Raw genomic sequence first — 18,121 nt, forward strand, 5'->3', positions numbered from 1 at the left:
AATGATAGGAGGATTTCTCCATAGCAATACATGCAGTAAAGACACAAGGTGGTCTGTTTTGCTACATGCAATCTATTTTGTTTAAGTGTGTTACAAAAATGTTGAAGAAAAGCTGAAAACTGCAATCAACAATACAACATGTCTTATTCAATGTTTCCAGTACTCAATTGTGACCGAATGGATAAAAAAAAAAATCTTAGTATGAGTCTTTCTCTCCCTCATTTGTGACCATTGGTTGTTCTGAGCGAGTGCTAAAGAAGCAATTCTAAATAAAGGTGGTCAAAATTGAAAATATAAACAAAATTGTCCAATAAAACATACCATGGAAATGCTGGAATCAGTCAATCATTATGAAATGCTAACGTGTCAGGAGGAAGAGCTGCACAATAAGTAAAGCTCTGGAGAAATATCAATAATAATCGTAATGATTGTAATTAGCAGTAATAACAAAAATCTTAAATGTTGAATATATCTCCAAAGTCCAGCATTTTAATCAATATTGTGCCATAGTTCAATAACAGAGTTAATTCCCATTACTAGATGAGAAAATAGTAAATGAAGCTATACAACTAACCTGAACTAAACTAGAAAATTAATGAGCCTCTAGATATCTTAGTAATTCTTATTAAAATGAAATTGAAAACACATCGTTTATAACTATTCATTGTCATTGTTTGAGTTAGAAGTACCCCCCCCCATAGCCTCTGAAATTTAAACATTTTGTACCCAGTTAGTGGCACTGTGTGAGGAAGCATGAATGACAGAGCATTGCCAGAGAGTGGAGGTCAGTATAGATGGGCTTTGAGAGTAAAGCTGCATCCCCTTCTTCCAGTTTGCTCTCTCTACTTCATACTTGTCCCTCTGAGCTTACTGGTCCAGCTTCCATGCCTGCTACTATGATATGCTTTCCCCACCATTAACATTCTGGAACCTTAACCTCGAATACACTCATTCTTCTGAAAGTTGCCTTGGTTACCGTATTCTATTACAGCAATAAGTTATCAAGTCTACAGTCTAAAAACTGTCTTGCCCTGACTTGTGTTGCAGAATTTTCCCTGTCCAATCACATTAGGGCAGTGGGAGGCCTATGATTGGACAGGAAAAAGGGAGGCGGAGCTGAGAGTTGCACAGAGAGGGAGTGTGATAGGGTAGGAGAGGAAGAATCATGGCTGCAGACGTGTACCCATGTGGCGTTTTCCAGCCACCAGTAGCTATGATCTCACAAGGATGAAAATATTGGGATAAAGTTTTATCGTTATCAATTGGCTCGGAAATTATTGTATTGGCATCTTGTAAATGGCGATATTATTGATACATAAATCTGATTGGTTAATTAAGCCTTAAGAGTCTTGATTTTACCAGGTTACTGGGTATTGCGTTATCAAACGGCGAGGATGGTGGATCTATTTGGTTACTAGAGTGTGGGACTGCTGGTTACACTGGTTATAAGGGACTGTAGCAGAGAGGTTAACTATTGGCTTGTGGGACAAGTGAGCCAAATGCTGTGGGAGAGTTGGCAGGCCTGCAGGAGCGTGGAAGCGAGGTCCGGCACCACAGAGAGTTGGTACGTTTAATTTTTAATATTTCCCGCAACAGACTTGCTTTTCCAGGAATTTCAGGACACAATACATATTATTCCTAACACCGTCCAACAAGTGAATGGAATAATGAACAGGAATCACCTGGTTGATAAAGAATGCAAGCTCTAGCAGCAAAACAATTCAGAGCTTTCACATCGCAAGACCTGACTGAGAGAAATGATTCAAAGAACCAGAAGCAGGAGAGAAAAATGATACATATCTAAAAGTCAATTCAAGTTAGGATAGGGACCTTTTATATGTATCCTTGGTCTACAGATTACAGGAAGCTTGTACCAGCGGTGGGGCGTCAGGAAGAGATAAAATGTTGGAGAAAATAAAGGTGACTTACAAATACTCCGTGTGATGACACTGTTCTGGAACAGTTAAATCTGTCAGTAGTTATGGGAAGCCGTGAATCATGAGAAGAGTGCTTCAGGACTGAGGGCAGCTGATGTGAGTTCTATGCCAGGCTTCAATACTAATGGTTTGGGGGGGTGGGGGTGGGGGTAGAAGTTATCTCGCGTCTGAGTTAGAATTTCCCACTCTTGTAAAATTAAGTGAACCAATCTGTATGTTATCTACTAAAATGCCCATATTAAAATATTATAAATGTTATATTCAAACATTAGAGGACTAAAAGCTTAATTTAAATTGTTAACTTTACACAATTTAGAATCACCAACGAATGGAGTCTTAATGATAAATTATCTAGGTGTGGTTGGCCTGCTAGCTTGCTCAAGAGAAATCATCTTGATTATGTTAATTGAAGTCGGGAGATTCACACTCTTGAGGACGCAATCATTTCCTAGGCAAGAGATTTTTGAACTGTTCAAACTTATAGAAAACTGCACACCAGGATGTGTGTACTAATTAATTGCACTGTAATCTTAATTTTGAATATACGGCGCTGCTTTCCTGAATTCCCTGTAATGATAAACTACTATCTGGAGTTGTGAGCCAAATAAACTGTTGCTTCCTTCTGTTGCTTTAGTCAGAGTATTTTGTCACTGAACCAGAAAATGCAATTAAGTGTAGCTGCTGCTCGCTACACTGTCCGTTTTTCTTTCTTCCACCTTAATTCACCACTCATACACTCTCAGCTCCCTAATAATAGATAGGAGATAAAAAAAAAAAAAACTAGAAAAGAAAGGGTATGACTGTATAGTTAGCCTATTTTCTGCTGATTAGGGTGTCAAGTTCCTTGGAACAAGTTTGATCTTCACTATCAGGATATCTAATTTTTTCTTTGTTTCTTTTTTTCTCCAGACTACTCAACAAACTGTGGCTAACAGCACTCAAAAAAGCAACCAGTAGCAACCAGCCACCAACCAAGAGCCCACCAACTGCTTGGAGACCTAGCATTTATATACCCTCTGGAAGGTATCCAGATGTCCAAATGTCAAATAATCACAAAAACTATATATTGCTAGCAAAATCCACCCTTCTAGAGCACGAGTTAAGTCATTGTCAGCTGCTGTGGACAATCTGAAGCAGCCCCGTATTCCACTCTTCGTATTAAAAACATATTTTCATACTGTTTCTGTTTTGCTTTGTTTTTTTTTTTTTTATCAAGAAAACAAAACTCTCACTACAGCTAAGATACTATGAAACTGATATTCATGAGGGAAGAACAGTAGACTCTATCAAGAAACAAGAAATATCAGAAAGGTAACTTACCTGCTCTCCTGGCACAGCCTGCCGATCCTCAGCATCCCACTGGCAATAGGAGTATTTCTTTCTTACTTTTTCTTGCTTGCTATTTTTTGCAATTAACTTTGGTAATAAATTAGTTGTAGTTTTATAAATTAAACCCAAAATAAATATCAGAAGCTTTGTCTTTGCTTCGTACAACCCATGTAGAGGATTTTCTGTGGGATAAAATCAGCACTCGAATACAGGTCTGAAGAAATAATTAGAAATGGCTGTTCATCATGGTTCTGGGTGAAGTGACTGAAGTGACAGAATAAACATTTTGTTCTTAAGACTACTTTTGAAGTTAGTTTGTCCTTAGAAAGGCATTGTCTTTACCCATGAGGTCTGAGAAAAAAAAATATGAAATGTCCCTGGCAGTAGCAAAATAGACACAGCAGCTGCAGCTAGCTGACAACAGCAAAGTGGGCTAAGAAAACATAAGTCTTTCCCAGGTCAAGATGCTCCTTGTAGATGTTTGCTCCCTTCTTGTGCTTTAACCATGTGCTGTAAACCAACTACTTTAAAGGCCAACTTTCTTTTACCTTCTCATGAACTGTCAAGGCTTGGAAACCCCACCTTGTGGTGTTTTCCTTTACAAACCCATTTCACCTAGACCAGGGGGTTACTCTCCTATCCTGTTCCACCAGGAAGGGTTGTGGCCCAAGCTACAGCTTGAAGAAAGACTCTCATGTACTTGATTTGGAGTAGTGGTTCCTGGTGGGCTCTTTGGGGTTTTTGCAATCTGAGCACAACGTGAGCACAATGTCTCCATCCCCACTCTGCATCCTTCATTTCCCAAGATCTTTGCATTCTTTCCTCTGATAGTCTTTTCCTCTGCTCCTTCCTTTCTGACACAACATGCAAGCACAGTACACTTGGGGAAGAATCAAAGTCTCTGTAATTCTGTAATTTCATAAAACCAGGAGTAAGTTGTCTAGATTTCCACAAATGGCCACCCTTGCCTTTCCCATAATGCATGTATATCACCATGGGAATTTTCAATGACGTGTGGAAAAGAACTACTTTTGCATGTTATATAAAGTTTTGCTTAGTAAAGCCCATATCATTTCTCCATTTTACCTTGTTTATAATTATGTTTTTCTTTCTAATTTTTAAGAAACTATTTATTCAGAGTTTGTGTACAGAGTTTAGACTGTGCTGCAGCTTGTAACCCCATTTACATTGCCATAGAAAGCTGAGAGTATTGGCGTGCTCCAGGCATGAGTTTCTAGACTTTTAGTTATTATGACTGTATGGGTTATTTATATTATTTTAATTAAATTTTAAGATTTTAAATAATTATTATATAGTAATTAATACAAAGGAATCGTGGGTATTAGGTCTTTCTCACAACTATACAAACTAAACACATTTTTTTAACTAGGAGTTTCTTTTCTAAATTGAAAAAACAATGTTCCTCTTTGTTTTAATGTTTTCTTAGCATTTGTGATTAAGTATAATTTTCAAGAATTGAACATTATGATTTATTCCATATGGAGTAGAAACACATGATATAGAAAGAAAGAGAGAGAGAGAGAGAGAGAGAGAGAGAGAGAGAGAGACTGAGACTAATGTATATCCCACTATCCAAGTAATGTTATATGCTACACATGTTAAAAAAAATTGAAGAAACAGAGCACACAGCTTGAAATACATGGCCACTATTCAAATGGGGCAGTGCTTACTCCAGACATTGTAGGTAGGGTCATAGGAACATAAGGCAGGAAATCGTAGGGTTTGTTTTAGGAAACAAAGAATATGCAGGGGGAAGTGAAAGACGAAAACTCTAATATGGGTGATCAGAAAATGTTTTATGATAGAAATATACCATTAGAACAGAGACTTTCAGTTAGAATGGGCTTAGATATAGTAGAAGACCAAACAGTATCAGCAAAGTTAATTGATATAATCATTTTCTGTGTTCAGGGTATCGTAAATAGTAATCAGGACTATAAAAGTGTGCTCCAGATAGGGTTCTAAGGCAAACAGTGGCCAGATTCTCCATACACTTGAATATCAAACTGAGAAATTTTGGCAGTTCTTAGCTAGTAGGATCTCAGAAGGTTTGCGACAGAATGTGCTGGAAAAAAAAAAAAACAACAGTTTACAGAATTGACTCTCAGTCATACAAAAGCAATCAAAAAAAAAAAAAAAAAGTAAATGGGAAAATGCCAAAGATAAAGCACAGGAAGTGGGAATACCTAGGGATTTCTCCATTGACCAGGTTATGTAAGGAAAATGCAGACCAAACCTGAGCACAAGAGGAAGAATGATCATGAGAAACACGAGTGGGGTGGAAAGAAATCGCTGATTTAAAAATCTTTAGGTTACCTGTTCGGTGGTTGTTGTTGTTGTTGTCGTTGTTGTTTGTTTGTTTTTTTAAGGGGGTAGTAAGATTCCAGGGTGCCTTCCCCTAGAGACACAGATCCCTGAGTAAGATCCCATAGCTACGACAGAGCACATATTTAGAATGAGGATGAATATATTGAGTTTCCTAACCATAAACTTGGCTCTCAAAATTATTGATACTGATATTAAAACCACCCAACTCCCCTAAAAATACCAATTTTAAGATTTAAATACCAGCTGTCTTCATGAAACAACATTGGTTAGCTTAATTCATTCAAAACATAAAGGAGATTCACATGGTATGTAATTCTCTTTAGCATATTCAAAAATGTTCCCAAATGAATGTTGTGATTTTAAAATATGCGCCTTGAACATGCCCTTCTAACAAAGCCAGATGTTTACATGACTTAATATATGCTAGGCTATGACTTAAAATGATACTATGCAGAGGAGTAAACTAAAGTTGGAACAAATATTTCCATCCACACATATTCCTCAAATAACTCTGAGTGGCCACTTGCTCTTGACTCCTCTGAGGATAACAAAATTTTTAACAAGTTCTCCCACTAAATGCTAATATCTTCTTTTCTTTTTTCTGTTAGTTCACCAAAGAATTTCATGTGCTCTTCACTCAGACACAAAGGGCTGTGACCCAGGGATAGTCTAATTCTAATATATTATAAAGAATGCTAGTATAATTCGTGGGCTTTTCTATGAGCCACAAAGTCTACCTTCCCTCATAGCCACTGGGAAATTTGCTGGCAGTGCTTTTGGTGGATGCTGGCAGAGAAGGAAGTCTTCAGAGCTGGATAGCTACAGTTAAGTGAATGGTGAGGGCTGAATTGGTAAAGTAAGAAGCACAATTACTGGATAAGACAAAGTCTGGAGTCAAATCCACTGCAGTAATTAGTCAAGAAAAAAAAAAAGCTCCCTACTAACTTACCTAGAGATTGAGTGATAAGAATGAGAGGTTTATCGGAAACGAAATATAAACTAAGACATTTGGCTGGGAATACATGAGTGAATTCGAGGCTCATGCCTGCCTTTACCCTTTTAAATCATAACGCTAACAATCCTCATTGTGATTTCATGCTCAGGAAGTAACAGCCTGATTACACTGTGGCTTCCCATGTGGGATGCCTGCAGGTACAGTGTTTGGTTGCCTTTCCAATTAGATTGCTCATTATAAATTGATAAACTTATGTGCATCATTCTCTTTGAGCTAGGTTAACTATAGACCTCCTCCTGTTTTCAATATGATGATAAATCAGCTTTCTAAGATCTTGAGTCTTGAGCCAACCCTTGATCCATGATGGATTTGAGAATGTCACCCTGAGAAGCTTCTTGGGAGATAAATAGAATTTCTCTCCTTCAGACTTCCAACTTCTCATTGATTGCAGCTTTTATGAATTGCATCAGGGTAATTGCTACTATTGGCAGACTGAAGGTCAGGAGGAGGTAAAATATAAGGTACCATGTTTGACCCATTACTGTCACAGAGTCGAGGTAAGGTTATAATTCAGAGTTTGGTATCACATTTTTGAGTGAAATGTGACAACCAAAAAATTAAAGGTCAGATTATGTACACAGAACCTGCCCCAGTAATACATTCTGGGAACTTAAAAATTCACCTTCCAAAACTGAGATAGATTCACTAACTGTGAAATTAAGCTGAATATTTTAGTAATGACTCCTTGCTTTCAGTGAAGATGTCATTATCCAGTAGTACATAATGGGCAGCCTCTGCCATGAGATCACGCAGAAACCTCTTAAAGTGGCATGGCACACCTCCCTAGGATTTTTGTCTTATGATTCTAGAGTTCAGACTGTAACCTCTAAGACAAATCCTTGTACTCAAAACTAAACTAGAATTTTCAATTTTGTTATTTCTTACAAAAGGACATATTTCATTTATTGTTTTCTAGACGCTTAGGATTACTTACAATTGTTTAACTTTTAAAAAATACCTCTCTACTTTTTTTTTTCTGGAAAGTAATTGTTCCCTTCTCGAATTTTTGAAACATTTGAGGAGCCATACAATGAAGATTCCTGTTGAAGACATACAATATGAAATAGTAAATTTTGAGTATCACTGGGATGTGTACAAGTGAAAGGGTACTGTATATATTTAGTATAGTAATATTGTCTATCTGGATTTCTTTCTGTTGAATCACTGAGAAGTCACACTGACTGCTCTGTGATATGCAGCGTGAAATGTCTAGGTACAGACTTCATTTTTTATAATCTTCAACACAGATTATAGAAGAAGATGCTGCTATAATTCTTCTATAAAAGTTAAATTGGGTATTGCAATCTGTTGAAATCAGGTCATATTTGTTGATAGTCTGTCTAAACTACACTCCCACAGTCACCTGGCAACAGCCAAGTTAGCCTGGCCCACTATAAAAGGGGCTGTCTGCCCCCTCCTCTCTCTCTTCCTCTCCTATTCTTGCCTCTCTCCTCATTCTCTTCCCACTGCCACATGGTCATGTCCAGCCTCTACTTCTCCACTCTCTCCTTCTCTCTGTCTTTCTCTTTGCCTCTACTACTATCTTAACTCCCCTCCCCACCCCCTAAATAAACTCTATTCTATACTCAACCATTGTGTGTCTGGTCCCTCAGGGGGAAAAGATGCCTTGGCATGTGCCTGCTAAGACATTCCCTTCCCCGACACCTCACCATACCCCCATAGAACATATTCTTATACCTATTTTCCTTTTTATAATCACAACAATATTCTAGAGAGAAAATACAAATAGAAAAATAAAATAACTCTGAAATAAGAAACAAACCAAGCACTGTGCTTAAGATGGGCTCCCTTTCTTTCACTGATGCCTCTGCTTGTTTGTCTTGTCCTATTTGGGATAGCATCTCATAGCTCAGGCTGGACTCAAATTCACTTTCTAGGTAGGGATGACCTTGAGCTGCTAATATTATTGCCTTTACTTTCTACATGCTAGAATTATAATCACATGCCAATATACGGACTTTGGATTCATTTTTGAGGGTGTTTTCTGTTACAGTGTCAATGCTAAATTGCAGTATGAATAATTCTAACATAATAATCAGATAAATTATATTAAAGAAAAATCATTCCAATATAATAAGTTGCTTTTTCATATAGATAATAGTTTCAACTATTAAACACAAAACAAGGGCAGTAAGTAAATACATGAATAAATAAACAAAAATTGTTTTCAGTACATATACTAAAATTAAATCAAGGAAGAGACATAAAACTTTGCTACATATATTATAACTATTGCTCATCACATGATCATAGATTCAGGAAATTGGACATGAGCATAATATACTCAGAAAGTATACAGTTATAAATAGTTAACTTTCAATGATATTATTCAAGGAGGGAAAAATTCAAGTTCATGGAATTCATTCTTAGTGAAGCTAGATGGAAAATGGCTTACAAATTTCATTATATGAAAATATAACAACATCCATCCAGTCTGAGTCAGTGCCCTGAGCAGACCCTGGGCACTGGATCCTCATCCAGTCCCACAACACACAGAGGAATCTCCACTCCCAGGTGCTCTAACATGCCTAGGATCACAGATAATGAGGCCACAATATCTACCCCAACACAGAGTAAGACATGCCCAGGTCATTCCCCACCCTTGCCTAGCCAGTGGCTTGGATTCCTTCTGGTCTGAGCCTGTTCCCTGAGCAGACATTGGGTGCTGGATCCACACCCAGTCCCACAACACCCAGAGGAAGATGGATTCCCAGGTGTCCTAACACCCACAAGATCACAGGATTTCAGGGTCCCAGAGGCAGCTTGATTCCCAGGAACTCTGACACACTCAGTATCTCAGAATCACAGGATCACTGAACCTCAGGATCACAGGGACAACTGGAATCTGAGGAATTCTGACACAACCAAGATCATGGGAGGAACAGGCTCCAGTCAGAGGCAGTAAATACAGGTAGCACTAGAGATAACCAGATGGCAAGAGAGAAGTATAAGAACATAATCAACAGAAACCAAGGCTACTTGGCATCATCAGACCCAGTTTTCCCAGCTCAACAAGGCCTGTATACCACATCACACCAGAAAAGCAAAATTCAGATTTAAAATCATTTTTCATGATGTTGATAGAGGACTTTAAGAAGACATAAATAACTTTCTTAAAGACATTCAAAAGAACACAGGCAAATGGGTAGAAGCCCTTAAATAAAACCACAAAAATCCCTTAAAGAATTATAGGAAAACACAAAAAGGGGAAGGAATTGAACAAAACCATCCAGGATCTAAAACTGGAAACAGAAACAATAAAGAAATCACAAAAGAGATAAACCTGGAGATAGAAAACCTAGGAAAAAGATCAAAAGGTATAAATGCAAGCATCACTAACAGAAAACAAGAGATAGAAGAGAATCTCAGGTACAGAAGATACCAAGGAAACACTGACAGAACAGTCAAAGAAAATGCAAAATGTAAAATGATCCTAACCCAAAACATCCAAGAAACTCAGGTCAAAATGAAAAAACCAAACCTAAGAATAATAGGTATAGAATAGGCATAGAGTGAAGATTCCCAAATTAAAGGGCCAGTAAATATCTTCAACAATATTATAGAAGAAAACTTGCCTAACCTAAAGAAAGAGAACCCCACAAGCATACAAGAAGCCTACAGAACTACAAATACACTGTACAAGAAAAGAAACTCTTCCCGTCACATAACAGTCAAAATGAAAAATGAAAAATGCCCAAAACAAAGAAGAATATTAAAAGCAGAAAGGGGAAAAGGTCAAGTAACATATAAAGACAAACCTATCAGTATTACACCAGACTTCTCAACAGAGATTATAAAAGCAAGAAGATCCTGGGCAGATATCAGACAGACCCTAAGAGAACACAAATGCCAGCACAGGCTATAATGCCCAAGAAAACACTCAATTAATGTAGATGGAGAAAACAAGATATTCCATGACAAAACAAATTTAAACAATATCTTTCCATATATCTAGCCCTACAAAGGATGATAGAAGGAAAACTCCAACACAAGGAGGAGTTTCTACATCCTAGAAAAAGCAAGAAAGTAATCTTCTTTCAACAAACCCAAAAGAAGATAGCCACAAAAACATAATTGCACCTCTAATAACAAAAATAACAGGAAGCAACAATAACTTTTCCTTAATATCTCTTAGCATCAGTAGACTGATATTCCCCAATAAAAAGACATATAGTAACAGACTGGACCCAACATTTTTCTGTGTAAAAGAAATATACCTCAATGACAAAGGCAAACACTATCTCAGAGTAAAAGAGTGGAAAAAATTTCCAAACAAATGGTGCCAAGAAACAAGCTGTAGTAGCCATTCTAATACCAAATAAAATCAACTTTCAACCGAAAGTTATAAAATAAGATAAGGAAGGACACTTCAGACTCCTCAAAGGAGAACTGTACCAAGATGAACTCTCAATTCTATGCTCCAAATGCAAGGCAAACCAAATTCATAAAGAAACTTTACTAAAGCTAAAAGCACACAATAATAGTGGGAGATTTCAACATCCAACTCTACACTGGACAGATTATGGGAAGAGAAAGTAAACAGAGACACAGTAAAACTAATAGAAGTTATCAACCAGATAGATTATACAGATATCTATAGAAAATTTCATCCTAAACAAAAGAATATACATTCTTCTCAGGAACTCATGATACATTCTCTAAATTGATCATATAATTGGTCACAATACATTCCTCAACAGATACCAAAAGGTTGGAATAACCTACGCATCCTAGCAAATGACCAAGGACTAAGGCTGATCTTCAATAGCAACAATAGATAATAGAAAGCTTATATATACATGGAAGCTGAATAATACTTTACTCAACAATAACTTGGTCAATGAAGAAATAAAGAAATTAAAGCCTTTTAGAATTTAGTGAAAATGAAGGTACAAAATACCAAAACTTAAGGGACACAATAAAGCAGTGTTAAGAGGAAAACTCATAGCTCTAAGTGACTCCAAAAAGAAACTGGAGAGTGCATACACTAGCAGCTTGACCTCACACCAGAAAGCTCTAGAACAAAAAGAAGCAGATACACCCTAGAGGAGTAGACAGCAGGAAATAATCAACCTAGGGTCTGAAATCAACCATGTAGGAACAGAAAGAACTTCAAGTCTCTGAAGAAAGAAATTGAGGAATACCTCAGAAGATGGAAAGATCTCCCATGTTCATGGGCTTGCAGGATTAATAGAGTAAAAATGGCCATGTTGCTGTAGGCAATCTAAAGATTTAATGCCATCCCCATTAAAATTCCAAATAAATTCTTGGAAGTTAGAAAAAGCAATTTTCTCATTCATTTAGAATAACAAAAAAAATCTCAGGATAGCAAAAACTATTCTCAAGAGTAAAAGAACATCTGGGGAATCACCTTCCATGACCTAAACTTGTCTTACAGGGCAGTAGCAATAAAAACTGTATTGGTAAAAAAGACAGTCAGATCAACGGAATAGAATTGAAAATCTAGAAATGAACCCATATACCAATAATCACTTAATCTTTGACAAAGGAGCTAGAACTATCCAGTGGAAAAAAGACAGCATTTTCAACAAATGTTGCTGTTTCAAATCGCCATCAGCATGTAGAAGAATGCAAATTGATCCTTTCTTATCTCATTATACAAAGCTCAAGTCCAAGTGGATCAAGGATCTCCACATAAAATCAGATACACTGAAACTAACAGAAGATTAAGTGTAGAAGAGCCTTGAACACATGGGCACAGGAGAAATTTTCCTGAACAGGACAACATTGATTTATACTCGAAGATCAAAAATAGTCAAATTGGATCTCATAAAATTGCAAATTTTCTGAAAGGCAAAAGACACTGTCAATAGGACAAAATGGAAACCAATATATTGGAAAAAGATCTTCACAAATCCTACAACCAATAGAGGGCTAATATCAAACATATACAAAGAACTCAAGAAGTTAGACTCCAGAGAATGAAATAATCCTATTAAAAATGGGATGCACAGCTAAACAAAGAAGAATTCTCAACTGAGGAATACCAAAGGGCTCAAAAGCACCTAATGAAATGTTCAACATTGTAAGTCATCAGGGAAATGCAAATCAAAACAACCATGAGATTCTATTTCACACCAGTCAGAATGGCTAAGATCAAAAACAAAAGTGACACCAGATGCTGGTGAGGATGTGGAGAAAAAGGAACACTCCTTCATTGCTGGTGGGATTGCAAGCTGGTACAGCCACCCTGGAAATCAGTCTGGTGGTTCCTCAGAAAACTGGAAATAGTATTACCTGAGGACCCAGCTATACCCCTCCTGGGCATATGCCCAAAAAATGCTCCAACATATACCAAGAAAACATGCTCCCCTATGTTCATAGCAACCTTATTTATAATAGGCAGAAGCTGGAAAAAAAAAATAAAATGGATGTCCTTCAACAGAAAAATGGATACAGAAAATGTGGTACATTTACACAATGGATTATTACTCAGCTATAAAAAAAAATGACTTCATAAAATTATTAGGCAGATGGATAGAATTAGAAAATATCATGCTAAGTGAGGTAACCTTATCGTAAAAGAACACACATGGTATGTAGCCACAGATAAGTGGATATTAACCCAAAAGCTAGTATAACCTCAAATAAAATTCACAGACAACATGAAGTCCAAGAAGAAGGAAGACAAAAGTGTGAATGTCTCAGTCCTTCTCTTAAGGGGAATAAAATACTCATGGGAGGAAATATGGACACAAAGTTTCCAGCAGAGACTTAAAGAAAGGCCATCCAAAGACTGCACCACCTGGGGATCCATCCCACATACAGTCACTAAACCCAGACACTATTGTGGATGCCAAGAAGTGCATGCTGACAGGAGCCTGGTATAGCTGTCTCCTGAGAGGCTATGCCAGAGCCTGACAAATTGAGAGGAGAATGTTCGCAGTAAACCTTTGGACTGAGCACTGGGTCCCCAATGGAAGAGTTAGAGAGAGGACTTAAGGAACTAAAGGTGTTTGCTACCCATAGGAAGAACAAAAATATCAACCAACCAGACCCCTCAGAGCTCCCATGGACTAAACCACCAACCAAAGAGTACACATGGAGGGACTCAAGGCTCCAGCCACATATGTAGCAGAGGATCACTGGGAGGAGAGGCCCTTGGTCCAGTGAAGTCTGGATGCCCCAGTGTAGGGGAATGCCAGAGCAGGGAGGTGGGAGTGGGTGAGTGTGTGGGGGAACACCCTCATAAAAGCAGGGTGAGGGAGGATGGGATAGGAGGATTCCAGGGGGAGGAGCTAATAGGGGAAAGGGGATAACATTTGAAATGTAAATAAAGAAAATATCTAACAAAAAGAAAATATAACAACATGTCTTTCTCAACACTTTCATTTTAATATCTTTAACTGGTAATAATGAAGGAACCTTTATTGATATTACTTCAAGTAAGAACTTTTGTGTGTATAGAAATATTAATTTTGAGTTATAAGCGAAAATTTCTGATATATTAATCCTAATCTGGTAAGATTTGTAGAGTGCTTTCAAAAAGTAAGCAATTTAGAATTACTATGCATATGTTTCTCTATGCTAGTAGACTGGCAATGGAGTAACTGTATTTCCATCATATACATGGAAAACTGAGGTCCAGTGACATATCCAATGTCATTTTGCTAGTAGATATTTCATTCAACCATCTAACTAAAGAAATCTACCCTAAGAATTCTCAAAATTTAAGAGTATTTGAAGATATAAAATGATAGTTACCTGGTGTGCAACATTAGATAATATGTCCAAGTAACATAATGATGTATAAGAAACTCTACAGATTTAAATTTGGAATCTATGCATTTAATACATTGTTAGTATAATTACTTTAAAATAATATTTAAATTATTGCATTCTTAGTTTTTTTTTTAGAGATTTTGAAGAGCTATAAAGAAGAAATAAAATAGTTGACAATGAGAAGCATTGATTAATTGAAGTTGGCAACCCTAAGAGTGGAGAGAACTCAAATGGCAACAGTCCAAACTCAGAGATGACAATTTCTCTCTGAGATACTATTGGGGGGAGATAGAGAGCGAATCTGTTCCTTGACAACAAATATCATCTAAGAATTTGGAACAACAGTTATCCTGCCATGCAGACCATTTGGTGTTCAAGGATATTGTGAACAAATTCTTTCCAAACACAGGAAAGGGGGCACAGAAGGTAATCGTGCAGAGTTTTTCATATGTAAATGAAGTAGAAATTAATCATTTAATTCATATTTCACATAGGGAAATGTGTGTTTTTCACGGCTCCCTGCTCAAAATCATTGAAAAATATATCCTATCGCTATGCCCACAAGAAGCCAAAGAACAGTAGAGATAACAAGCTTAGATTCCTAGCCATTATAGACCTTTTTCTTTCAAATGTTTTACTGTTTATCAAATAGATTCAAGCAAAGGTATACAATGAATGGAAGTTAAATAATTCACCATTTGCAATTTGAAAGTTAGTGAAACTTCAAAGTCTCTTAAGAACTGGAAATTGAAATACGAAATATATTTAAGGGTGGTGTGACTTCTACTGATGTAAAATAACGCACTCTGAGAAATAGGAGTTAATATTCTGGAACTGACAGAGGGTAGATTTTGTCTGGTGGCCAAGGCCAGATGTTTCACTGAGAGGAATAAACTTCCTATAATATATTTAATTTCGCAATACTGTACCAAAGGGGTGTACATCATCCTGACCCATCTGTTGAACAGCTTCTGCCCTGAAGCATGAAGATTGATAGCTGGTACAATACTATCCTAGCTCTTGTACTGTAACTGCAGACACAAGCCTTCTTTCTATGAATGTCTAATTAGTTTAATGATAACTTTTTCATTCACATCCTGTTGCCTATGGATGGTTACATAGATTAAAATGATTGTTTCTTTGTTTTGTTTTGTTTTGTTTTGTTTTGTTTTGATTCGATTTTGATTTTTCTCCCAGCTGTCTTTCCCTTCACTCTCTCAATTCCCAGCCTCCATCTCCCTACCTTGCAACCTGATCCCTCAGGCTCCAGCCCTCCTACCCCCAGGCCATCAGGAAAATGTATTTTAGTTCCTTTTCTGGGGAGCTTCATGTATCCCCTGAAAGGATTGTTAATCCTCTGGAGTTACTCAACTTTAAAGGACACATGCATGTTTTGCTAGCTCTAAGCAAACTGCATTTTTAAATTAGCTGTTTACTATTTATTTCATATTTACCTCAATACTTGGAGGAGTACCTTGATAAACATTTTTTACTGAAAATACATCATTGGTATCACTTTTCCCATGTTAAATGTCTTTAATCTTTATGCCAATATATAGCCTTGTAGACACTCCTAATTTCCTGTAAATCCCACTGTGTTCTTGTATACCCTCTAAATTCTATTGTAACAAATCAAGAGACTGACACTACATGAGGCACAGAGCAATCAGAAGTGGTACTAGCAGTTAGTTTTCAAACAAAGATATCATTCCCTATCTTCACTGTCAATAGTGTGTGTCTAAAGTAGTGGTTCTCAGCCTTTCCAATGCTGCTAAACGTTTCATATCATTCCTCATGTTGCAATGATTGCTAACCCTAACACTGTTACTTCTACTTCATGGCTGTAAATTCTAGGTAGGAATTATAATGTAAGTATCCTACTTTCTGATGATCTAGGGTGACCTTGGTAAAAAAGATAGTTTGACTCTCCTAAGGGGTCGCGACCTGTAGGTTGAGAACCGGAGGTCTAGCATGTTTGCTTCCATTTATATTGAATATGCATCAGAAAAAAAAAACCATATTGAGACTTTCCAAGGCAACTGCAAAAATTTAAATATTGAGGTATGATTCTAATATTACAAATAGGTAATAATTAAGAGATTAAAAATATATACAGAGGGACACAAATTTTTTTTAAAGATAATCTTTCACTCAGGCCACAAACTATATCTAACAAGTTGAATGTTCAAGTAACTTCCTTCTTTTAATTAAGGAAGTAATAACTTAATAAAAAATAAATGTTTTGTGTTTATTGACAGCATTTTAATCTCCTAATTTTGCATTTCCTTGTGTTATTATATATTAGTATCATTCAAATTATTGTTTGTACTATCATGAAAGCAATATTTATGTAAGAATTTTGGTTATTCTTTATTTTATTGAAATTTTTGTGAATTTTTCTCATACAATATGTTTTGATTATAGGTCCCCTCCTGCAAGTTCTCGCATGTCCTCTTCAACTCACCTCCTACCTAAATCTATATCTTTCTGTACTCTCTCCATTGAAAAACAAATCAGCTGTGCCCCAGGGTAGGGGAATGCCAGGGCCAGGAAGAGGAAGAGGATGGGGTGGTGAGCAGGGGGAAGAGGGAGGAAACAGGGATTTGTTCTTGTTGTTGTTTTTTGGGTTATTTTTTTTTAAAGGGAATCTGGGGAAGGAGAAATCATATGACATGTAAATAAAGAAAATATCTAATAAAAAAATAAAAAATATTAAAAAAAGAAAAAAAATTAAAACTCCAGAAAAGAAAGAAAAAAATTGGCACCTAAAATAATAATAGTAGTAATAAATAATAATAATAATAATAATAATAATAATAATAGATTAATAAGTAGATAAGATCAAATAAAAGCAAGTAAATAAGAATGGGAAAACAAGAAAAGAAGCAGACCTAAAAAACAAAGACAAAACCCCCACAAATTATAAACCTTAGTACATAATTAAAATATGTTTAGGGTAAGAAATAAAATTAACAGAGAGAGATAGAGGAAGAAGGAGAGGGAGAGATAGAGGGAGAGGGGGAGGGGGAAAGAAGGAAGGGGAAGGGGAGGAATAGGGGGATAAGGAGAGAGAGAGGGGGGAGAGAAAGAGAGAGAAACCAGATGAAATTTTAGTAGACAAAAATAAAATAAAATAAAAGTAAAAACCTGGGTCCTGGCTTCAATACTGGTTTGTATTGGAGATAAATAACTTCCTATTTGCAAGTGATCATTGGTGATAACATCATGGTTAGGGATAGGGGCATGAATCCCTTTCCACTATAATCACTGGGACTCTTTCAGACCAAACCTGTGGAGGCTCTGAATGCTGCCAACAGTTCCTGTGTGTTCAAGGTACATTGGTCCTGAAAGACTGGAGAATCTTAGAATTTAAAATGAGGGCATTTAATAGAAATGTATGTATAATGTATAACCTCTACCTAAAAGGGGGCATGGAAAACCTCTGTAACAAGCCAAAAATTTGGAGTAGCCAGTTCCAGGAACTTGGCAAACTCAGCCTCAGGGCTCTGGTTCCTGAAACCTGCCCCTCTTGACTGATCCACAATGAGGGCAGAACTAGGAATGAAGGTCTACTGGTTTATGAGGCCCTCCACCCTGCTGAGGCTCTCCACCCTGCTGACCTATAGATAAAGATTACATTCCTAGAAAGAATATGTTCACCTCCCTAACTGAATACCTTGGGTTGGGTCCCTGTAAAATTTTCCACTGTTTTTATGTTATGTTTCCT

At 36.9% G+C, this 18,121-nt stretch overlaps 1 long non-coding RNA gene across 1 annotated transcript; it reads left to right on the forward strand.

Annotated features, from left to right (window-relative positions):
• Positions 1-1,884: 1,884 nt before the first annotated feature.
• LOC116069818 lies at positions 1,885-3,117 on the forward strand. Its single transcript, XR_004110149.1, has 2 exons — positions 1,885-2,033; positions 2,847-3,117. It is a non-coding gene; the product is annotated as an uncharacterized LOC116069818 (long non-coding RNA).
• The last annotated feature ends 15,004 nt before the right edge of the window (positions 3,118-18,121 follow it).

This window comes from Mastomys coucha, unplaced genomic scaffold (assembly GCF_008632895.1).
Source record: "Mastomys coucha isolate ucsf_1 unplaced genomic scaffold, UCSF_Mcou_1 pScaffold1, whole genome shotgun sequence".
Classification (NCBI taxonomy): domain Eukaryota; kingdom Metazoa; phylum Chordata; class Mammalia; order Rodentia; family Muridae; genus Mastomys; species Mastomys coucha.